The sequence below is a fragment of the Odocoileus virginianus genome, chromosome 7 (genome assembly GCF_023699985.2).
Source record: "Odocoileus virginianus isolate 20LAN1187 ecotype Illinois chromosome 7, Ovbor_1.2, whole genome shotgun sequence".
In the NCBI taxonomy this organism is placed as follows: Eukaryota; Metazoa; Chordata; class Mammalia; order Artiodactyla; family Cervidae; genus Odocoileus; species Odocoileus virginianus.
Genome location: NC_069680.1, coordinates 37,582,228 through 37,607,769, shown reverse-complemented (window position 1 = coordinate 37,607,769; position 25,542 = coordinate 37,582,228). Strand labels below are relative to the sequence as shown.

The 25,542-nt window shown below is 34.9% G+C and overlaps 1 protein-coding gene across 1 annotated transcript in view; it reads right to left on the bottom strand.

The window, feature by feature from the left end:
• PCDH15 (protocadherin related 15) overlaps nucleotides 1–25,542 on the bottom strand; it is a 1,725,758-nt gene that overhangs the window by 1,541,548 nt on the left and 158,668 nt on the right. The window lies entirely within an intron of this gene.

Genomic DNA, 25,542 nt, shown 5'->3' with positions numbered 1-25,542 from the left:
TACTTGTATAAACAAAATTAAAATCCATAGAAAGCACTAAAATATTAGGATACATTTTCAAAAATGCAGTCTTGTTTAATGCACAAGGCAAAATCTCTTAGGACAAATTTTGTTATTGTTTTTGTCATTTTATTCTTCTAAGTAAAACATATTTAATAAATGAGGCATTTACATCTGTACTCCAAAATTGTATTTTTCTTTCAATGGGATATCCCAAGTAAACAAGAAGAATGATAAAATACTAGATACTCAAATGCTATCCTCAGTTAAGAAAAAAGTTCATATATATTATTAAAACTTCTTATCTAAACTCCGAAATTCCACTCCTTCCTCTTCATCCCAGAAGTAACCACTATCCAAGTTTGAAGATTCCTATCCATATTATTCAAACACTCCTCTAAATTTCAGGCAGACTATAATGAACAATAAGTTTTTGTGGATATATGTTTTGTCAGATTGTGAAAGGTGAAACATAAAACAAGAGTGATTGGGATAAAGAGAGCTATCAAATAAATGGCTTCTTTGGTCAATTACTGTTTGAACAGGGACTCTAAGAAGTTGAAGGATAAGCTATGTGGTTATTTGGGGAATAGCATAACAGGTAAAGTAAGTTCAAAGGCCTAAACCAGAGCATTCTTGTTTTGTGTGAAAAATAAAAAGGCCAGTGTGCCTGAAAAATAAATGATGAGTAGGAGATATGAAGTTATGGACACATTGGGGGCTTGCAGATCAGTATGTTTTCTAAAATTACTCAGATTTCACTCTGAACAATGTGGAAGGTATTGCATGATTCTAAGTGGAGGATTGACATCATCCAACTTACATTTCAGGAAACTACTCTAGAATCTGTTTGAGAATGGACTACAGAGAGGCAGAAATAAACATGTAGAGACTTGTTTAGACATGACTGATGATGACTTGAATCAAGTGGTAAAAGTGGAAGAACATCAGGATGTGAATTGGATAGACTGTGGATATAATATGAGGGAATATTTCACAGATTTTTTTCTATATGAGATGCCTTTAAAATATATATTTCCCATGTTTTATGGAGTCATATGATGGAAAAATTTAATTTTTATGAAAATGTATCTTTATTATGATTTGCAGTTTTGCATCCTCTTCTTCCAAAAACATAATGACAGTACCCTAAATATTCATATAAAGATTTAAAGGTTTTATTATTTAAGATTGAGTTCAATTTGGATTGATCTTTGTGCCTTATTTGAGACAGGAATTTTAATTTTGTTCATATATACAGGCACTTATCCCTGTACCATTTACTGATCAATCTACCTTTTCTCTACTAAGAAGCAATGCTTTCTCTGTCATATATGAAGCTTATCTATATGTGTGTATAGTTTATTTTTAGACTCTATAATTTCTTCCAATGGTCTTTAACTATACTTTTACAAGATGGGCACAATAAAGGACAGAAACAGTATGGGTCTAACAGAAGCAGAAGATATTAAGAAGAGGTGGCAAGAATACACAGAACTATACAAAAAAGACCTTAATGACCTAAATAACCACAATGGGGTGATCACTCACCTAGAGCCAGACATCCTGGAGTAGAAAGTCAAGTGGCCCGTAGGAAGCATCATTACAAACAAAGCTAGTGGAGGCAATAGAATTCCAGTTGAGCTATTTCAAATCCTAAAAGATGATACTGTGGAAGTGCTGCACTCAATATGCCAGCAAATTTGGAAAACTCAGCAGTGGCCACAGGATGGGAAAAGGTTAGTTTTCATTCCAATCCCAAAGAAAGGCAATGCCAAAGAATGTTCAAACTACTGCATTCATTTCACATGCTAGTAAAGTAATGTTCAAAATTCTCCAAGGTAGGTTTCAACTATATGTGAACTGTGAACTTCCAGATGTTCAAGCTGGATTTAGAAAAGGCAGAGGAATCAGAGATCAAATAGCCAACATCTGTTGGATCATAGAAAAAACAAGGTAATTCCAGAAAAACATCTACTTCTGCTTCATTGACTATGCTAAATCCTTTGACTGTGGGAATCACATCAAACTGGAAAATTCCTCAAGAGAGGGGAATATCAGACCACCTTTCCTGCCTCCTGCAAAACCTGTATGCAGATCAAGAAGCAACAGTTAGAACAGGGCATGGAATCATGTACTGGTTCCAAATTGGGAAAGGAGTACATCAAGGTTATATATTGTCAATCTGCATATTTAATTTGTATGCAGAGTAAAAAATGTGAAATTCTGGGCTGGATGAAGCATAAGCTGGAATCAAGATTGCCAAGAGAAATATCAATAGCCTCAGATATGCAGATGACACCACCCTTATGGCAGAAAATGAAGAGGAATCAAAGAACCTCTTGATGAAAGTGAAAAAGGAGAATGAAAAAGCTGACTTAAAACTCAATTCAAAACAAATTTAAAAAACTAAGATCATGCCATCCAGTCCCATCACTTCTTGGCAAATAGATGTGGAATCAATGAAAATAGTGACAGACTTTATTTTCTTGGACTCCAAAGTCACTTCAGATGGTGACTGCAGCCATGAAATTAAAAGGTGCTTGCTCCTTGGGAGAAAAGTTATGACCAACCTAGACAGCATATTAAAAAGCAGAGACATTACTTTGCCAACAAAGGCCCATGTAGTCAAGGCTATGGTTTTTCCAGTGGTCATGTATGGATGTGAGAGTTGGACTATAAAGAAAGCTGAGCACCAAAGAATTGATGATTTTGGACTGTGGTGTTGAAGAAGACTCTTGAGAGTCCCTTGGACTGCAAGGAGATCCAACCAGTCCATCCTAAAGGAAATCAACCCTGAATATTCTTTGGAAGGACTGATGCTAAAACTCCAATACTTTGGTCACCTGATGTGAGGAATTGACTCATTGGTAAAGACCTTGATGCAGGGAAAGATTGAAGGCAAGAGGAGGAGATGACATGACAGACAATGAGTTGGTTGGGTGGCATCACTGACATGATGGACATGAGTTTGAGCAAGTCCCATGAGTTGGTGATGGACAAGGAAGCCTGGAGTGCTGCAGTCCATGGAGTTGCAAAGAGTTGGACAGAACTGAATGCCTGAACTGATACTTTTACCATATTACTCAGAATTATTTACTGTAGCTTGATAATTATGAATACATAGAGAACTCTCCTCTTTTTTCTCTTTCAAGTGGCATTTTTTTGTTCCAAGATATTTATATTTCCACATTCATTTTTCAAATAAGATTCATAATTTGCCAAGTAACCTTAATGTAACTTTTCCATTGAGTTTATTGGTTAGAATATGGAGATTACTGACATAATGATGTAAGATTTATCCATTCACTGCAATAGTATTTCTTTGTAGGAATTCATTAATGTCTTTCAATAATGTGTTTTAATTTTTCAATTATCTTTATAAAGTCACATTTTTGTAATATTTCAACCCAATATTTTCAAAGTTAAGGATCCTATTTATATAAACCAAAATCATACTTGTAGAATAGCAACACATAAGTTGGTATATTATGTGGAAAGCTGGAATGAAGCCAAGTTATGGTCAGGAAGGGGAAGTGATTAGCTGTCATGTAGGAAATTAAAAAAAAAAAAAGATAAGTCAAAGGACACAGTTACAAAAAAATAAATAAATAAGCTCAGTGTAATGCTTTTGCAGGCAACATAAATTATTTAATAAGATGGAAGTCTTCCTAATTATAATATAAACACTATATAGATATATACTTATTTGATATGAACTCAGACAAAGATATAAAAGTATTGTCACAAATGATCAATATTTGTTACCTGAGAATGTGCCATTACTAAGGTATTGAGAAAAAGGTAGCAATCATTATTTCTAATATAATATTAATAGTATTTTACCTGTATTTTTATCATGTTATTTGCTATTTAGAAAATTTTCAAAAAATTAAATCATGAGAGCATCTGGTAGCAGTTGGCCATTATTCCTTTGGAATCATCACATGAATTTCATCTGCTTTATCTAATTCATACTATCCCTAAAGTAGAAAACAGATTAGATGGGCTGGGGTTTGTTGTTTTACACCTCATATCCTCCTACTCTGGGAAATAGTTCTTCAATTAAATTAAAAAAGTAAAATATGAAGAAGGGGAGGAAATGGAAAACAACTCAACCAGGTCAACTAAAATTAAAAAGTAGAGAAAAACAAGTGGGAAATAGAAAATTTGTAAAGCTTAGAATTAAAAAAAAAAAAGAACACATTGGCAGAGAATCTGTATATGTTTACATTAAAAAAGAGAGAGGGATTAATAAAGGAAAAAATATTTGCAAACATTTCCTGTAATTCAGAATTATTTTTCCTAAGGTGGTATCAAATAGATGAGTGTATGGCAAACATATTTCTTCTCAACTTGTATCAGTCAACTTATGCATAATTAATATACCAAAATATCCCATAAGCACAAATATAAGGGGACGACAGAGGATGAGGTGGTTGGATGGCATCACCAACTCAATGGACATGAGTTTGGCTGGACTCTGGGAGCTTGTGATGGACGGGGAGGCCTGGAGTGCTGCGGTTCATGGGGTTGCAAAAAGTTGGACACGACTGAGTGACTGAACTGAACTGAAGCACAAATATTTGTCCTTAATCCAAGGGTGAAAATGTCTAATTATGTAAATTAATGAATCAAATTAACTTGTATTCAATCAAGTTAAGGAGTTCAGTGGTAGTGCTGCAAAGTGAGGATTGAGTCTCTCAATTCAAACACACATACTTTGTTTGCAAGGTGTTAGATTTCTAATACCTTATTCTAAAATTCCTTTAGACAAATCATTAAAATATACATTGCAGAATATAAACATAAACAACTCCTCTAAACATGGAAAAATGAAATGATACCAGTCAGTGCTTTTAAAATATAGACTTAAAATTTAGTTTGGTCATATTTAAAATAGAAAATGGAAAAAAAAAGTTAAAACCTATTTTAATTTCAGTGAAACAGCAATCTCAGCGCTGCATTTAAATATTTTTGGCATTATGGATATGTAACTTATTCTTATCTTGTGTAAAATCTAATGGGCTGTGGGTTTGTTACTGTGTTTGTTTTGTTTAGTTTGGTTCTCTATAAGCCTACAGGTCATTTTCAAAGAATCCTCTATTGATTATTTGGGAAAAGATGAAAAGATGTTACTCTAGGGGATCCTAACTACCACTAATGGGAAGTCTGAAGTTCAGTTCACAAAAACCACATGCCACTAAATAAGAGTGTAAGTCTTTAAAAGAAAGTAATCTCCACTTATTGTCTGAGTTTGCATATAGAGCATTTATTTATTATGCAATAATGGAAAACACAAGAATTGGTGGTTGTGTGCAGATAAGTAAATCATGGAACTGGTAACTGTGGGGATAGGTAATTGTAAGCAGGGTTATCTACTGTGCTGCGAAAATTCCATAGTATCCTTAAAAAGTAAAGGGACCTTTGCCTTTATTGTCATAAATAAATATTATGAAGGATCTTCTAATGTTAAAGTTGTTTAATTCCCATTAAATCTTAATTTCTAAATTATATGTGTAATTATATTATATTATACATTATATTGCATGTGTGCTCAGTTATATCTGACTCTTTGCAACACCATGGACTGTCACCCAACAGGCTCCTCTGTCCATCGAATTTTATAGTAAAAAATACTGCAGTGGGTTGCCATCTCCTACTCCAAGGGGTCTTCCTGTCCCACACCTCCTGTGTCAGCAGGCAGATTATCACTGAGCCACGTGGGAAGCCCATACATTATACTGGGTTGGTCAACAAGTTTGTTCGTGAAGCTGTTACAGAAAAACTTGAATGAACTTTCTGGCCAACCCAATATTTTAGCTCAGGAGAGTTACTTTATCAGAATACTTTGTTACTCGGTTATCAGAACATATGATTTTGTTCAAGTTTGGAATCTACAACATAAAAACATAATGAGGATAAAGGTGGTCATCTTGAATATCCCCATCTACTTTTTAAAAACCATACATATCACTGAGGAAATCAAGTTATATCACTCATATCTCAAGCTTATATAGTGAATAAGAGAAAAGAGTACTGCAAACTTCAATACTCCTGTCCCTGAAGGAAAAAAAAGACTAGTTGTGTCAGAACCTAGGCAGAGTACTAGGGACAGCCTACCCAGAGTGTGATGTATCTCTACTACTGGCTAAACCCTGACATAACTGAGGTCTACTACCAGAAAGTTATCTCCCGCATCTGGGTGAAAAACAATAAGAGCACATGTATGTTCTGGAGATCCAGAATTACCGTTACTAAGATGCTACAAGAAATGGACTTGTAAAGTGTAAAAACTTGAGAGGACAATTATGTGAAGAAGACAGTTTGGATGGTGATGTCCCTAGTTTACATGATGAAAAGTAACAAAGAAATAAAGGGCTCTACTGTTACAAGTATTAACTATTTAGAAGATGACATACAGAAAGAAATACTTATTATCATAGAAACTACACTTTTCCATAGGAGCATAAAAGAGAGTGACAGACCCAAGAAACTGAACCAGGTATGGCATACATTCCTTTTCTGATAGTATCTCTCATTATAGCTGATTCAGGAAAAGAAAACACAAGTACACAGAAAGAGGAAGAACGGAATCAAGCAGCATTAAAGGTACTATCAGACAACAGAAAATAAACAGACCAAATTATCTATTTGCATCTGTAAGCAGTTATATTTTAAAAAACGACTTGCACACACACACCACACACACAAATACCTAAGAATTTATTAAATACAATTTTGGTGTGCCAGCTAAGCATATGTTGCAAATATTAACATATATAGGATACACAATGTCTTTCTCCTAGTTTAAAAATCATCAGAAATATCAATATATAAAAACAGAAAACTTAAAAAAATAAAGTATAAACATCAACTATCAGTTTAAAATCTACATTGTTTTATCTTTTTAGAAATGTTTGCTAATTAGTATAAAGTACAATTGCTAGAGTAATATATATATATATATATATATATATATATACACACACACACATATATATATATATATAGCCTTCATGGCATTGTGACAAGTGACTGCAGAAAGATACTGCAGGCTTATTCTCAACAAATTGGCCAACAATAGGAATAGGTAAAATGTAACTGATTCAACACAGTAAAAAACATTACAAGATGCCTAAGCACAAATAGATAAAATTAAGAGTACAGGAAGGGACTTTGAGTATAAAAATAGAAACTGCCAAAAAATATTAATAGAAACAATACTCAGGTTTTAATTTGTCACAGAAAAAATAATGATGAATATTGAAGACTGATATTGAACAAATATTTGAAACAATTAATTCAAAACCTTCATGGAATTAGGTGATGGTTTATATTTACATAATGAAAGTTTCCATGATATGCCAGGGAAAATTTGCCTGGATTAGTCAAAAACATAAGGACTTCTAAGCAGAAAAAATATGTGACCAAGTCACATACAAAGTGAATAACATATATATCAATATTCTGGACAGCAAAATACAGGGTATGCCAGTAGTGGAATAACAAGAATAAATCCAATGAAAGGAATATCAGGTAAGTATATATTCACCCAAGCTGATCTTAATTTTTTATTTCTTCCTTTTTTTTGAAAAAAAGTATTTATTTTAATTGGAGGCTAATTACTTTACAATATTATAGTGGTTTCTGCCATACATTGATATTAATCCACCATGGATGTACATATGATCCCCCCCCCCCTCCGTCTACCTCCCCATCCCATCCCTCTGGGTCATTCAGGTGCACCAGCGCTGAGCACCCTGTCTCATGCATTGAACCTGGACTGGCAAACTATTTTACGTATGATAATATACATGTTTCAATGCTATTCTCTCAAATCATCCCACCCTTGCCTTCTCCCACAGAGTCCAAAAGACTGTTCTATACATCTGTATCTCTTTTGCTGTCTCATTACCATCTTTCTAAATTCCATATATATGTGTTAGTATACTTTATTGGTATTTTCTGAGTTACTTCAGTCTGTATAATAGGCTCCAGTTTCATCCACCTCATTAGAACTGCTTCAAATGTATTATTTTTAATGGCTGAGTAATATTCCATTGTGTATATGTACCACAGCTTTCTTATCCATTCATCTGCTGATGGACATCTAGGTTGCTTCCATGTCCTGGCTATTATAAACAGTGCTGCAATGAACATTGGGGTGCCTATGTCTCTTTCAATTCTGGTTTCCTTGGTGTGTATGCCCAGAAGTGGGATTGGTTCTATTTCCAGTTTTTTAAGGAATCTGCACACTGTTTTCCATAGTGGTTGTATTAGTTTGCATTCCCACCAACAGTGTAAGAGGGTTCCCTTTTCTCCACACCCTCTCCAGCATTTATTGTTTGTAGACTTTTGGATAACAGCCATTCTGACCAGCATGAGATGGTACCTCTCTGTGGTTTTGATTTGCATTTCTCTGATAATGAATGATGTTGAGCATCTTTTCATGACTTTGTTAGCCATCTGTATGTCTTCTTTGGGGAAATGTCTGTTTAGTTCTTTGGCTCATTTTTTGATTGGGTCATTTATTTTTCTGGAATTGAGCTGCAGGAGTTACCAAGCTGATCTTTAAAATCAAGGCTACAGAAATACCATTTTAGACTGCTACCATTCAATGAATATTATGCCAAAGAGGGTCTACTGAGAATGACCCTCATTCTATAAAATATGATTAAAGGAAGCACAGGCAAAAATCAATTTGAATAAATGCATCAGAAGATTCAGGATGTAAAGAAAGGTGAAGGGAAGAGTCAATATGTACGTGACAACCTAGAAAGACCTAACTAAAAGATGAATGAAGGAAAAGTGATAACAACGTAAAAGTAGCTCATTGACTACTTCTTAGGTAATAAGCAAAATATAAGGACCTCATTTAAAGCTGACAGGCAGGGTAGCAGAATGAAATCAAGAAAAGGGAAATAGGGCACTCTATAAAGCCGTTAGTAGAAATGTAATAAAAATAAAACAGGGCTTATAAGATAAAAGTACAATAAATTAGAATATTTTTAATTGTAGTATAGATAACAGTTAATAGTAAAAGCAATATAGACTACAACATGCAGAGTAACAGTTGTTGAAGAATGGATTGAAGTTTACTTATACACATGAATGTTGACAGGTTTAGCTCACATATTAAAAATGTTTTCTATTAGCATACTGAAGAAAACAATTCTACTTTTCATAAGAGATCTATTTTATTAACAATCAGGATGACTAATAGAAATGAATAATTAACAACATGCAAGACAAAGGAGGCAAAAAAGAAATTAAGGTGGTGATATGGATATGTGATATATTAGAATTCACAAAAAAGAATAAACCGAAACAAAGTGGGATAACGAATTACACAACAATGAGCAACAATGTTCATAATGTGATACAGTTATAATTGATAAAAGGACATATGAAGTAAAGATAAAAAAGAAATGCAGTAAATATAGGCAACTTTTATACACCTCTAAAAAACAATGCCTGTGGATAAAAATGTATAAGGATATAGAGGAGCCTGAAATCAATCTATAAGTTTGTTCTTGTCAATATCTTATTGACCACTTACCTCAAAATTTAGAAAAGGAATGATAAGTAAACCAATAAAACAAGAGGAATAAATTAAGATATAAGCAGAAATAATATATACCCTCAGATATGCAGATACCACCACCCTCATAGCAGAAAGCAAAGATGATTTAAAGAGTGTCTTGATGAAAGTGAAGGGAGAGTGAAAAAGCTGGCTTAAAAGTCAACATTCAAAAAACTAAGATCATGGCATCCAGTCCCATCACTTCATGGCAAATAGATGGGGAAACAATGAAAACAGTAACAGACTTTATTTTCTTGGGCTCCAAAATTACTGCAGTTGGTGACTGCAGCCATGAAATTAAAAGATGTCCACTCCTTGGAAGAAAGCTATGACCAACCCAGACAGCATATTTAAAAGCAGAGACATTCCTTTGCCTACAAAAATCCATATAGTCAAAGCTATGGTTTTTCCAATAGTCATGCACGGATATGAGAGCAGGTCAATAAAAAAGGCTGAGCACAGAAGAATTGATGCTTTTGAACTGTGGCGCTGGAGAAGACTCGAGAATCCCCTTGGACTACAAGGAGATCAAACCAGTCAATCCTAAAGAAATCAACCCTGGCTATTCATTGGAAGGACTGATGCTAAAACTCCAATATGCAAAGAGCTGATTCACTGGAAAAGATTGACGGCAGAAAGAGAAGGGGACGACAGAGGACAGGATGGTTGGATGGGATCACTGACTCAATGGATATGAGTTTGAGCAAAGTCTGGGAGATGGTGAAGAACAGGGAAGCCTGGTGTGCTGCAGTCCACGGGGTCACAAAGAGTCAAACACAACTGAGCGACTGAATAACAACAAAATGTATTTTCATAGAAAAATAAAGCTATTAGGTCATTATGCTGCTTCTCTTAAAAATCTATTTTTTAGAAGATAAAGCAGAAAAGCAAGTGTAAATATTGATACACTGGACATTTTAAAAGATAAATTTAGAAATATCAAAACTAAGAAAGGAATGGAGGGAGGAATTAAGAAAAAAAGACAAAGGGAGGGAAGAGGAGCAGTAAAGGAGGGAAGGGTCTAATTAACTGACTTCTTTTCTAAGGAAATATAATTTGCCAAAATTGAATCAATATAAATATGAACTTTAAATTTCTAATTTCTTAGACAAAAGGGTAGAATTCATATGAGAACAACTATACCTTAGCCACACACAAGAAAGGCAGTCCCATTTTCACAAGGGAGTTCTACCATACCTTACAGAACTAGAGAATCCTAATGCTACATTAATAAACACAGCAATGGTGAAAACTAAGGAGTTTTATTTTAGTAGGCTGAATGGTGATTCAAGAAAAGTATGTGCATGTCTTAATCCTAGGACCTATAAATGTGACCTGCATTTGGAAAAGGAGTCTTTGCAGAAGTAATTAAGTTTAAAAAAAAATTCAGATGAGAGTTTAGGGGAATTTCAAGGCAGATCCTAAATGTCATCCCAAATAAGAGACAGACAGAAGGAAATCAGAAACATACACAGGAGAAATGGATGTGAAGATGGAGAGAGATGCAGCTGCAAAAGAAAGAATGCTGACAGTCACCATCTAGTGGGAAAGGCAAGGACTAGCTTATCAGATCCTCTGTGGGGAATGTGGCTCTGCTGACAGTTTGATTTTGGAATTCTGGCCTTTAGGCCTGTGAGCAAATAAGTGCCTGTTGTAGCCAAATTAGTGATAATTTGTTATATCAAGTACAGGAAACTAATATTGTATGGACAGTGATAAAGATGGTAAGAAAAAGGGAGAGTTACAGAACAGTAACAATGTAGAAACTTAAAAGCATATGCTAAAAAAAAAAAAAAAAATGTAGAACTTCCCATGTGGTCTAGTGGTTTAGAATCTATCTGCCAATGCAGGTTTGATTCCTGATCTGGGAAGATCCCAGATGCCATGGAGCAAGTAAGCCTATACACAACTACTGAGCCTGCGCTCCTCAATAAGAAAAACCACTGTAATGAAAAGCCCACACACTGCAACTTAGAGTAACCCCCACTGACCACAGCTAGAGAAAGCCCGCAGGCAGCAGCAAAGACCCAGCCCAGGCAAAAATAATAAATCTTAAGAAAAAAATAAAATTAAAGAAAAAGAACCATGTATCAGCAGATTAAAATGAGATTTATCCTAGGATTGCATGAATGACTCATATTAGAAAATCCATTAATATATTTATGAGATGTAGAAAAAGTTCTGTCTAGCCATATGTTCCTTTCCTTGAGTTGCTGGAAAAGATATAAATTTCTGGAATAACAAACTCAAAAAAACAGAAACAGATGTCTCCATAATTTGAAAACATATTTCAACCTTCAAATCAGTACATCTAAAGTCATGCCAAAGAATTGATGCTTTTGAGCTGTGGTATCGGAGAAGACTCCTGAGAGTCCCTTGGACTACAAGGAGATCTAACCAGTCCATCCTAAAGGAAATCAGTCCTGAATATCCATTGGAAGGTCTGATGCTGAAGCTCCAATACTTTGAAAAGAAGTGACTCATTTGAAAAGACCCTGTAGCTGGGAAAGGTTGAAGGCGGGAGGAGAAGGAAACGACAAAGGATGCGATGGTTGGATGGCATCACCGACTCAATGGACATGAGTTTGAGTAAACCCTGGGAGTTGGTGATGGACAGAGAGGCCTGGTGTGCTGCAATCCATGGGGTCGCAGAGTCGGACATGACTGAGCAACTGAGCTGAAAGTCATGTCAAAGGAAAGGATTAAAAAGATTTCAATCTTTATTTTTTACTTGCTTTTGGGTATTATTCAATTCAGTCTGAAAAGAGAAAACTATAAGAATGAGTAATGCATAAGAAGTTAAAGATACTATTATTTAGAATGATTTGATAAATTTGGAAAAACAAATCAAATGAAAAACAAATTCAAAAATAAAATGTTTCGGTATAGTAGTTGGATAATATATGAAAGTAAAAAACTAGCACATATACAAAAAACTCAAGGAGATAATATATTTGAAAAAGATATTCAATTTATAATTACAAAAAATTCTAGGAAAAAAACTTTAGTATATGAGAATTGTTATCTTAATGATTTTTACAAATCTGATTATTGAAGGTAAAATTATATTTTATATTACATATTAAATAAACCTCAAATGATTTCTCTTTTACATGTGCTTTAAAAATCAATATTAAAATTAAAAAGTACGGGACTTCCTTGGTGGTCCAGTGGCTAAGACTCTGTGTTAAAAATGCAGGGGACTGGGTTCAATCCCTGTTCAAGGAACTAGATCCCACATGCTGCAACTAAGAGTTACAACTAAGAGCTTGCATGCTGCAAAAAAGATTAAAGATCCCAGATCCCACATGCCCCAACTAAGACCTGGTGCAGCCAAATAAATAAACATCTAAAATTAAAAACTAAAATTTATGAGGTTTTGGTATCATTGAAAGTATAATGATAATCTTATATCACACACTCATCCTCTGTTGCCACCTTCTTCTCATGTCTTCAATCTTCCCCAGTATCAGGGTCTTTTCACATCAGGTGGCCAAAGTACTGGAGCTTCAGCTTCAACATCAGTCCTTTCATTGAATATTCAGGGTTGATTAATTGTGATCACCTCTTAATTTATGGTTAGTCATATTTTACATGGAATATAAATTTAGAAATAGTCAATCATATACAGTTAATATACTGATAGAGAAATCTTAAAAATCACTATTGATTTTTAATTCAAGTAAAATTTTTAAAAATAAAACATTTCCTTTAGGCTGGTTAAAAGAAAACATAGAAATAACCAAAGTTCATTGAAATTAGATTCTCCTCCCCAAAGAGAAAGAAGGAATCTAAAATCCAGCACTGCTGTCATAAGGAAAATGGAATGTTCTGAGTATTTTCCACAATTTGTCTCTCATTTGACTGGAATTTAAAAATTAAATGCGGCAGTGCTCTTCTATCAATTTGTTTAAAACTGACAAGCTGTTAAATAACATATCAGTTGGAAGGTTATTGAAGATATTAAAAAATGCTCCTATCTATGCCAAATGATGTTTAAATGCATATCCATCCTATGGTTGATAAAAAGGAAAAAATAGTTAAGCTGGAGAAGTTTAAGATGTAAAATATTCCGTACTTGTATATAGGCAAGAATGCCTAACATCTAGTGGAGACAGAAAAGTGAAAGTGAAAAAAGATTAGCTTTTCCACTTTTATTTTTAATTGTTTTATTCATATTTAAAATCCCAATCACACCCATTGGAAAGACTGAATTGGAAAACATATAGATATTGTGAATATAGAAAGCCATCTGTGCCAATGACTTGTTTTTTCTCTATTTTTCTTTCTTCAATATTTGGTTAATGAGGCAGAAAATTCTGTTGAAGTTTCTAGATTGGAGTCTGAACACCTTGATTTTCTTGCTTCTTTTCTGCATCCCTGAAGAATTACCTAAATTACAGTGTCTAAAAGGGATGAAGATTCCCAACCAGAGGGAGAAAAAAAACTTTAATTCCTTTTTATCACGAGAAAGTGAAATGTGAATCAGTTTCATCCTTGCTTAAGACACAGGGCAAGTTACTCAACCTTTCTAAATCTCAGTTGATTCAATTTTAAAACAGCTATTAAGAATGCCTATTTATATACCAATGTATGTAATGACATAAACCAATGCCATAATTGCATAACTAGACATAAAAAATAAAACTACAGAACAGCTGAAATAAATAGTATTCTTGTGATTTTCTTTATATAACAACAGGAATTATTTGGGGCCTCAAGAAAATATGATGAGAAAAGAAAATATGCACTTCTCTTTACCCACCAAGCTCTACAAAAACATTAAATATTGATACTAAAAATACACTAAAATGGCCAAAGGCTTCATATATGTAGATGTGATATACTCCTAGTTACACGATGTAGAGCTGGGCCTGAAAACAGGAGAGTCTTGGTGCAACTTCATATTTGGGACTTCATAATTATTTGATCCACTTTGAGTAATTACAAAACTAACCTCCCAAGACACAAACACCTTAAAATTTTGGTAGTTACTTTTTGAAAAAAACTGAACCAGAGAATACTTGAAAACTGCCAATCTCAACAAAAGCAATATATTAGAAGAGATTTAACTGAAATTTTCATAGTTAACAGTAGGATGCCAAACACACTCATTCCATGCCACCTAGAGTGCTAGTAGCTAGCCTTTATCTGAAAATAGTGAATTAAAGGATTCATCTCTGTTACACATGCAACTCAGCAGGAGCCACAGGACTGGAAAATGTCAGTTTTCATTCCAATCCCAAAGAATGCTCAAACTACTGCACAATTGCACTCATCTCACACATTAGTAAGGTAATGCTCAAAATTCTCCAAGCCAGGCTTGAACAATACATGAACTGTATACTTCCAGATGTTCAATCTGGTTTTAGAAAAGGCAGAGGAACCAGAGATCAAATTGCCAACATCCATTGGATCATTGAAAAAACAATAGAGTTCCAGAAAAACATCTATTTCTGCTTTATTGACTATGCCAAAGCCTTTGACTGTGTGGATCATAACTAACTGTGGAAAATTCTGAAAGAGATAGGAATGTCGGACCACCTCACCTGCCCCTTGAGAAATCTGTATGCAGGTCAGGAAGCAGCAGTTAGAACTGGACATGGAGCAACAGACTGGTTCCAAATAGGAAAAGGAATATGTCAAGGTTGTATATTATCAACATACTTATTTAACTTACATGCAGAGTACAGCATGAGAAATGCCAGGCTGGATGAAGCACAAGTTGGAATCAAGATTGCTGGGAAACATATCAATAACCTCAGATATGCAGATGATACCACTCATGGCAGAAGGCATAGAAGAACTAAAGAGTCTCTTGATGAATGTGAAAGAGGAGAGTGAAAAAGTTGGCTTAAAGCTCAACATTCAGAAAACTAAGATCATGGCATCTGGTCCCATCACTTCATGGCAAATAGATGGGAAGACAGTGGAAACATGGCTGACTTTATTTTTTGGGCTCCAAAATCACTTCAGATGTTGACTGCAGCCATGAAATTAAAAGAGATTTGCTCTTTGGAAGAGTTATGACCAACCTAGACAGCATATTAAAAAACAGAGACTTTGCCAACAAAGGTCCATCTAGTAAAGGCTATGGTATTTCCAGTAGTCATGTATGGATGTGAGAGTTGGACTATAAAGAAAGCTAAGCCCCGAAGAATTGATACTTTTCAACTGTGGTGCTGGAGAAGACTCTTGAGCGTCCCTTGGACTGCAAGGAGATCCAACTAGTCTATCCTAAAGGAAATTGGTCCTGAATATTCATCAGAAGGACTGATGTTGAAGCAGAAGCTCCAATATTGTGGCCACCTGATGCAAAGAAGTGACTGATTTGAAAATCTTTCCCTGATTCTGGGAAAGATTAAAAGTGGAAGAAGGGGATGACAGAGGATGAAATGGTTGGATGGCAACACCATCTCAATGGACATGAACTTGAGTAAATTCCAGCAGTTGGTGATGGACAGGGAGGCCTGGCATGTTGCAGTCCATGGGGTCACAAAGAGTCAGACACGACTGAGCAACTGAACTGAACACTCCAACAGTTTGCAACCATACCTATATGGAGGGTTTACATCAGTGTTTCATTTTTAAGTCTTAAATGCCAATGAATATTAATGACCATCAGATACTTGAAATCTTTTACACTAAAGATAGGTGAACAGTCATACCAATAGAAACAAAGAAACCCTGAAGAAAGTCATGTTCCTGAACAAGAATACCTCAAAAAATATATGTTTACATACAGACACACACAATTATCAGTTACATACACAATATTTCATAAAATAAAAACAAAATCCCACAAGAATAACATTCACAGAAAAAAAGCATTCTTGAGGGTTTTTTTTTTTTTAATGATAGAGAAACTCAATTGAAGGGTTAAAAGAGAAAAGCAAAAGAATCTCCTAAAATGTGGCATAAGGAAAAAAGTTGGGGGAGGGATAAACATAGTCAAGGGGGACATACAAGGTCCCGTGGATATCATTTTCAAAGTGTGGGTAACGTTATTGACTGTGATTATTTAGTCCTCCACATGTACAGTCTGGCTATGGTCTCATTATGGGCAAAGTTCACTTCCCTGTCAGTGTTATATGATGAAAATGACAGTGAGCTGGTTTTAAGCCTGCTGGTTTATCTACCATTGCCACATGAGGAACACACACCTAACTAGTCCACTACTTGGACACAGGAAGCAGAATCCTACTTTAGCTGACTCACAGGTCTGTAGTATAAAGCACAGTCATTCAGCTAAACCATGTCAAGTCAGTCAGGCCACAGCAAGAAAGCAGAGAGGTGAGAAAAGATAAATGAACATTGCTGTAAAATGTCATTTGAGGGTGGTCTGTTACATAGCAACTGCTAACTGAAAGAGAAGAAACGGACGTCTTAAAATTATCAAAGAAATAATAAAAGGAAACTTTCTCAAATAGCAGATGCAATATTTCTGTTGAAAGTGCATCAATTAGTGTCAAGTAAAATAAATAATATTAACCAAATGATATAATTATGATATTAAACAAAATAAATAAGAAATTACACTACATCTCCTTAGAGCACTGGAAGGGTAAAATTAGAAAAGGGTTGTCAGACAAAGTATAAAAGCCAGAAATCCTTAAAAATTAAATTTGTGAATCGCAACAAGCACCTATGAGACAATAAAATGACTTAAAAATTTGAAGGGAAAATTATTTTACCTCAGAATTTTATTATAGGCAATCTATACTCAAGGGTGAACATAGCATCAAGACATTTTAGATGGGCCTTCTGAGATATTAATTCCTAAACATGCTTCCTTGTTCAACTCCCTAAGAAGGACATCCAACAAACGAGAATTTTTTTTTTTTAAAGACAATGGTTAACAGGAAATATAGCCAATATTTTGTAATAATTGTAAATGGAGTATAACCTTTAAAAATGGTATAAAATTATTTTTAAATATGCAGTCACAAAGCACAAAAGCCTTCCATTACCTTGACACCAGCAGATGGTATGTTACTGTCTTACTTCATGCGAACAAAGAATAATGAGATTTATAGGTGTCGAGGACAGAAAATGCCATTAATAAGATCTTCAAGTAAGGATCTGCAAATCAACCATGACCATATTAACTGTGAGGAATTTGCCTCAAATCATTTTTTTTTCACAAATGACTCACAAATAAACTTTCCATAACTTTATCAACTGTGACAATCAAGAACTAACTGCTTCACATTGCTTTGTCTAAGTCCCCTTTTCTCCTGTGACTTGTCGGCTGCACATTTTCTTCCAAATGTTTTTTGACTTAACTCTCTTATAAAATGTATTATTGTAACACTCTTAAAATACATCACAGAAGGAAAAATAGAACTATTTAATTTAAAAATTGTTTTTACCTAAAAAAAGAGAGCGAGAGGGACATAATTCCATAGGTGACATTAAGGATCTAGCTAAGCTGGCCTTACCATTTTCACTTGTCAGGAAACAAAGATAAGTTGCCTTACAGAAACTAAGCTCAACAAGAATCGGAGTCACAGTTTCTTGTATATTAACATTACCTTTTAATGAATTGCTCACCTATATAAGATAAATAAAGATTTATGTATTTCTAAGCTGCAAATTCACTCTTTAAAAAAGATATTTCTTCCATGTCTAGGGAATATTTGTGTTAAATAACCAGTTTGAACTTACAAAATAATTGCTCATTAAAAAAAAAATGAGGCTGACACGTAAGCACTGCAATTAAAAAGATTTTCCTTTGTTCTTTGTGGAAAATTTGAGAATTTTAGGCTAAGTAAACCTTTTGAATTTTAGCAATGCTTTGGTATTACTGATAAAATTTGAAATGTGAAAGAACAGTGATTATGTACAGCAGCTTGTTTATATCCTCAGTTTCTCTCTGATGCAAATCTGTCAAAACACATTATTGCTTAAATAATCACTCTTCCTAATACAAGATATATTTCTAAAGATCACAAAAGACTTGGGAAAATTAAAAAGCAATATATTCAGATCTCTTCATTGTACGTTATAGAGATCAAATTTAGAAATTCAAAGCAATCATTTCACTAACTAATATGCTTTTTAATTTGCCATTCTAGTCATACAAAGAAGTCATTTAATTCAGGAGTTGATAAATGAAAATAGTTGTGAAATTAAACAGGATGGTAATTTATTCAACAGTTTTAATTTCATAATCTTATACAATTAATTGCATTCTAGATCCCACATTTTACATTTAACCCCAATGTGCATCAATAAATATGATTAACATATTTATAATCAAATACATATCAAATTGATAAACCCAGGATTATAATTTACTTTAAATATTAACCAAGTGATAAAATAATTCTAAATACTTTTAAATGCAAAGAAAATCACTAACATGACTAGTTGCATTTCAATTATAACACCTTGTTTTAAATCCAAACCTCTGCTTACTTCATATTCTCTCAATGTTTCCATATATATGGCATCAATGCCTATTATTTCAGGGCTTCAGGATTATCTTTATTATTCTGTACAATCTTGGTTGCATTTCAAACAAATGCTGATTTTCAATTATTCAAGGAAACAAGGCAATGCAGAATTTAACATACTAAATCACATGAAACTTATGACGTCTTAAGAGTATACCTATAATACCGTGTTTACCCACATGTATTAAAGATAACACAAAGACTGTCTTGTCTAAAATAAGAAATATAAAAAAGAGTGGAAAAGAAATGCACAAACTGAAATCAATATGGATCACCTTAATAAAGGTATAGTATCTATGAGAAAAATAATAAGCAGCTAAAAGACTAAACAGTTTGCACAACAATGCATATCCTGTAGAAAAGAAAACAAATGAAGTATACCAGGTTACTATTGAGAATAAAGAGCAATGCATTTCTATTTAAAACAGCAGAGTCCCCATCACTCTATAGTGGCATATGTACCTTTCACTGTTAAGACGCATGTGCTTTCAAAAAGGAAAAAAAAAAAAAAAGGTGCCATGAAAATCACCATGAAGAAAGTATATAGCAGTTAGAATATATGTGCCAAATAACAGGAATGCAATTTTTAAAGAGAACAAAAATTGTATATAAACCTGGACACATGGGAAAGATAGAAAACCCCAGAAAAAAAAATATTCTTCATGTAGAACATATAATAGAAATATTAGTTTTATTGATTTCTGTTTTAATTTTAAAGAACTCAGAAACCTCTTAGGACTATCAGTACATCCTTCTAATTATTCTTACTTGATTCCATCATTTATGTCTCTCAGGCTTCTCATTTTAAGAAAAGTTGCAACCAATGAACTTTGGTTCATAAATTTTGTTTGTCCCAATTTTTCTACAAGGGAGTAAAGTATTTGTGATAGGTAAAGTTCTCAGTAATCTTTGTAACCCCAAACTTCCAGTATATATATAAGAATTGATAGCATCACTAAATATGCTCAAAAAGATTGGCTTAGGTATTTCTGAGAAACCTGGGAAGATATAAAAGACATGCATGGCCAGACCTGGACTAAAAACGTTTCTCCCCTATTTTAGCATTTGCTTCTCATATAGAAATATCTATCCTTTTTAGGAAGCTAAGGGGAGATACAGTAGTGCTCCATGATATCAAACTGAATGCATAATAGGGCTTACCAGGTGGCTCAGTGGTAAAGAATACTCTTGCCAATGCAGGAGACTCAGATTCTATTCCTGGGTTTGGAAGATCCCTTGGAGGGGGAAATGGCAATTCTCTCTAGTATTCTTGCCTGGAAAATTTCATGTACAGTGGAGCTTGACGGACTACAGTCAATGGAGTCATAAAGAGTCAAACATGAATTAGTGAGTGAACACAATGCAGGTAATGCTATCGAATGTTGTTTGGAATATCTAGTTCGGCTGCCAGAAGCTAAGGAAATTCATCTCCCTACAGGAATGAAACTTGAGACAATCTGGAAATGAATGGACAGCTCAGCTCAATGCCATCATAAAACATAATTATTTCTCAGACTCACTTTTATGGGGGAAAAGATTATTTTATTCTCAAGTAATCTGAAGGAATAAAAAATTGGTCAGTGATGAGAGGCACTGTCACTTTGGATAACAGATCACGTGCAATCCCAGGAGATGATTTAAGAAAACAAGTGGAACAAAATTAGAAACAGCCCACAGGCCCCTGATGAGCGGTAACAGCTGCGAAATTGTCAGAAAGCTAGTAATAGTTGAACTTCAGTTCAGGCAGGCTCTCTTGGGCATCTACTGCAGGAAGCAAGTGGCCAGAACTCTTTTGGAACTTAAAAATAATCCAAGACAGCAATGTTTTGGGATTGTCTTCTTCACATTGGTCAACTGTTCAACATCACTGGAACTTTCAGAAATTACTTATTCTTGTATAGAAACCAGTCTTGCAATACTCCTTTAGGAGTACACAGTTCACACTTCGAAGTTTTCAAATAGAGACTCCTCCTTGGTTGTTTGAGAAAATGTATACTTTTGACAATGGACTCTATTTTTGCTTTGTGTAAGCTTACTTCAATTGTAAAAACACTAAACGATTGGTTCCCACAAATAGGCAAATTGATCTCATGTGCATGTGTTCTAAGTAGCTTCAGTCATATCTGTTTGTGACCTCATGGATTGTAGCCCGCCAGACTCCTCTGTCCATGGGATTCTCCAGGCAAGAATACTGGAGAGGGTAGCCATTCCCCCAGGGGAATCTTCTGAATGCAGGGATTGAACCAGTATCCCTTATGTCTTCTGCCTTGACAAGCAGGTTCTTTACCACTAGTGCCATCTCGGAATCCCAAAATTCTGACTGCTGTGCTTTGTCAGTGTCTGGTGTCTGACTCTTTTGACCCCATGGACTGCAGCATGCCAGGCTCCTTGGTCCATGGGGATTCTCCAGGCAAGAATGCTGGAATGGGTTTCCATGCCCTCCTCCAGGGGATCCTCCCAACACAGACATGGAACCTGCTTCTCTTGTGTCTCTGCATTGGCAGGCAAGGTATTTTTTGTTTGTTTTTACCACTAGTGCCACCAAGGAAGGTCCAGTCTCACATATCACATCAATTGCTCTGACATACAATTGTTTTCCTATGTTTCTAAGACATCAAAAAGAATAGTGAAAATATTTGAAAGAAGAAGGTAGATGGAATAAGGGGCATCTACTACGTATCTGTTATGATCCCAACATAGCTGCTACATAAACTGTCTCTAATGTTTAAGTGCCTGTGTGTGTGTGCTGAGTTGTATCCAACTCTTTGTGACCCCATGGACTGTAGCCTGCCAGGCTCCTCTGTCCATGGAATTTTCCAGGCAAGAATACTGGAGTGGACTGCCGTTTCTTACTCTAGAAATCTTTCTGAGCCAGGGATCAAATCCATGTCTCTTGCATCTCCTGCACTGGCAGGCAGATTGTTTACCACTGGGCCATCTAGTTTAAGCAGAGTCTCAAAGATGGCAGAGAGGTAAAGTGGCACAGTAAGTCATTCAGCAGATAGCCATCAGCTCAAGTGATATTCAGGTATAGGTCTTCTGAATCCAGAGCTCATATTTCTTTTATTATGCTATACTGCCCTGGCCTAAGTGTTGCTTCCAATCCACTCTCCCTGTAAAAGAAAACAGTCTGTGTTTATACTGTGACATATAAAGATCTGACCATACACTACAAAAGTGTAGTCCTTCAAAACCATGAATCATGTACAGTCCTATCTTGGTTCTGAGACTAAGCATAAGCAAATCGGTCCAAAATGACTGTGACAGAGAAAACTGATATAATTTCTAACTCTGCTGCTGATTCTGCATACCTGCACCATGTGAAGATACAAAAAATGCACGCTTATATGTAGCTATGTATCTGTGTTTAATGGTTGTCACTTAGAATTATACAGCTTATACTTCGTGCCAGATAAGTCTCTATTCCTTTATTCAATAAAGGCAAGATACCACATTCTTTGGTATCTAAGAATAAGGTTCTATCTGTAAAGTTATGTGCATACATGCTCAGTCATTCAGTCATATCCAACTCTTTGTGACCTCTGTGGACTGTAGCCAGCCAGGCTCCTTGGTTCATGGGATTTTCCCGGCAAGAACGTTGGAGTGGGTTGCCATTTTCTCCTCCAGGGGATCTTCCCAACCCAGGGATTGAACCCACACGTCCTGTGTCTCCTGCATTGCAGGTAGTGTCTTTACCACTGAGCCACCGGGAAAGCACTAAAGTTAAATGAGGTGTGAGGAAATACATTACAATAGTGCTACATAGTTCTTAACCATTTTAAGAAACATTTATATTATGAATGATGAGATAATTCTTGTCATTTCATTATTGCATATTCTAGTATGAAACTGATTTAGATATACTCAAGGATGTCTTTGAAAAAGGGTACATTTTTAAAAAATGATTTACAAATGCCTATTTCAAATACCTTTGGAACTGTCTTTTATGAGTGGCTCATAATACCCAAAGATTAGAGCATAACTCACCATTATGTTAGGTTGTCTCTGAAGCAAACTTAATTATCTACTTGGTTGTCCTGCATGGCAGTCTTGACCCATAGCCGGAAGTCAACTCAAGAAAATGCCAAACAGGATTTCATAAGGCATATAGAGGCAAGGTTAGAGTATTTTTCCCATCTTGAATTCACCTAAAGAGGTTTGTTTTAATACCCAACTACATTCCATTAGTTTTTAAGGAATCTGAATTTTAGTTTCCTTTTTTCAACCTGACACCAGCCTACAGTTGAATAATTTAATAGTGAATAATTTATTCTTGTGTTCAGAAAATAATTGAAATGCATTTTGCATATCTATATAGTGTGTCCCTTTGTGGTATATAAAGCAGAATCAAAATATTACAACCCAAATTCTTATTTAATTTGATTTGATACACAAATGCTGACTTAAAAATAAAGCAAACCAGACAAAAATCCCCAACAAAATATTCCAATTTATCATGTTAATAGTATATTCATTAGTATATAGTATATACTATTGAATAGTATATTCAATATTCATTAATATTCATGTTAATAGTATATTCTATCACCATAAAAACTAGAATTTATGTGCTGTGAATCAGCTTGCTATTGGCATAGAGTAGAAATGAGAAACTTCAGGGATAAAGAAATGTCAGATCAACCTCAATATCCCCAAATGTATCCCCACACAAAGACTATGCATTTTTTAAATATCAAACACATAGGAGGATTTGCTTGGGAGGGGACTTGGAACACAGAATTTCAAGATAAGCAATGAGCAGAGACTCCAAGAAATTTAATCCTCTCTCTCTGCATTTGTTGAATTTATAGTTTGAATTTATAGTTTGATTCAAAAAACTATACAAATCCAAATAAAAATAAATAAGTTAAGTGCCTGATGATTATTTCCATGCACAAAAAATTATCACCTAAAGTTGTTTAGGGCTTAAACTAGCTGACATGTTACTGCATATAAAGTATTTAGTACAATACTAGGTCTTTGGTTTGCTTTTCCAGGTCTTTGCATTCTGTAAAGGTGACTGTTGGGACATCTCACATGAAAATATGAGATCAGCCAATGAATAAACAGATTAGATGTACCCTCACAGTATTAACATATTCTGACTTGAAAAGTACACATAAAAATAAGTTTCATTGCTGCAGAGTTTTGACAGGATACCCAAACATGCATAAAGACATTTTTCCCCCTGGAAGTGTTAAGATAAAAGAAACCGAATAAGAAGTTACTTTTACCCATTAAATATAACCAGAAGCCAACCTCCTTACTGAAGCCTTGTGGCTCCTTTAAGTCACCCTGCCCATCTCCTTTTTGACTCTGTGTGCTTTCTTGACCACATTTACCGAATCGTGCATCTGATGTTTTCAGTGTATGCTGACTTGGTTTGTGTCTTGGTTGGGGTGTCAACTAGTCATTGCATTCTGTTTTCACTCCCATTTACCTGACTTTGCCTGCAGCCTCTCTTGACAATAGCACTAGACACTCAGCCAGGCTATGGGGCCCTTGCCACAAGTGACAAGCCAAGCTCCAAGCTGTCTCCAACCTCTATACCTTAGGCCAATATGTTCAACAGACTGACTCCTGTGTTAAAATATCTTTCCTTACATTTTAAGTTTTATTGAAAAATAGGAATTGTATATATTTAAGGTGCACAGATTGATGTTTTGAAGTATACACTGTAAAGTGATCACAACAATTAAGCCAATTAACATACCCATTACCTCACATAGGAACTATTTTTTTGTGGTGAGAACATTTTAAATGTATCCTCTTAGCAAATTTCAAGTGTATAATACAGTGTGATTAACTGTGGTCACCATATACAGTACATTAGATCTCCAGAACCCTTTCATCTTGTGTAACTGTAAGGAAGAATATGATATCCACAAAATATGCCACTTTGGCCTGTGGTTCTTTCGAGCTAAAGGCAATTAAAAGACAATAGACTCAGGAAAAGTACTCCATTAACTGCCTAAAAGAGTTTGGATGGGGGGTTTAGAGTTTAGAAAGATTAATCTGCATTGCATGTAAACATCTGTTTACCAAATACTTGCTTTTCTCATCTTCCTGTGAACTGTCTTCCTTCTCTTAGAAAGGGCCCACATCCCTCTCCCTTTCTCCTTAGCACAGGATGGAATGTAAGTCTCAATTGTCTGTCTCTGAGTCTTAATTTTATAGGACTCTGAATGTAACAAATTATATGCTTTCCTTCGCTACTGCTTTATGTCAACTGAATTATTAGGTCAAAGAACCTAGATAAGGGAAGATCTGAAAACATTTCCTCCCCTACAACTGAAACTTTGTACTTTTGACTAAGTCTCCATTTACCTCCCATTTCCACTTTCCCCTGGCAATTGACATTCTATCAGTTTGACTACTTTAGATTCCACATATAAGTGAGATCATGCAGTATTGTTTTCTCAGTCTGACTTATTTCATTTAGCATGCCTTTCAGTTACATCCATGTTGTCACAGTGAAGTATTTCCTTAAGGCTGAAT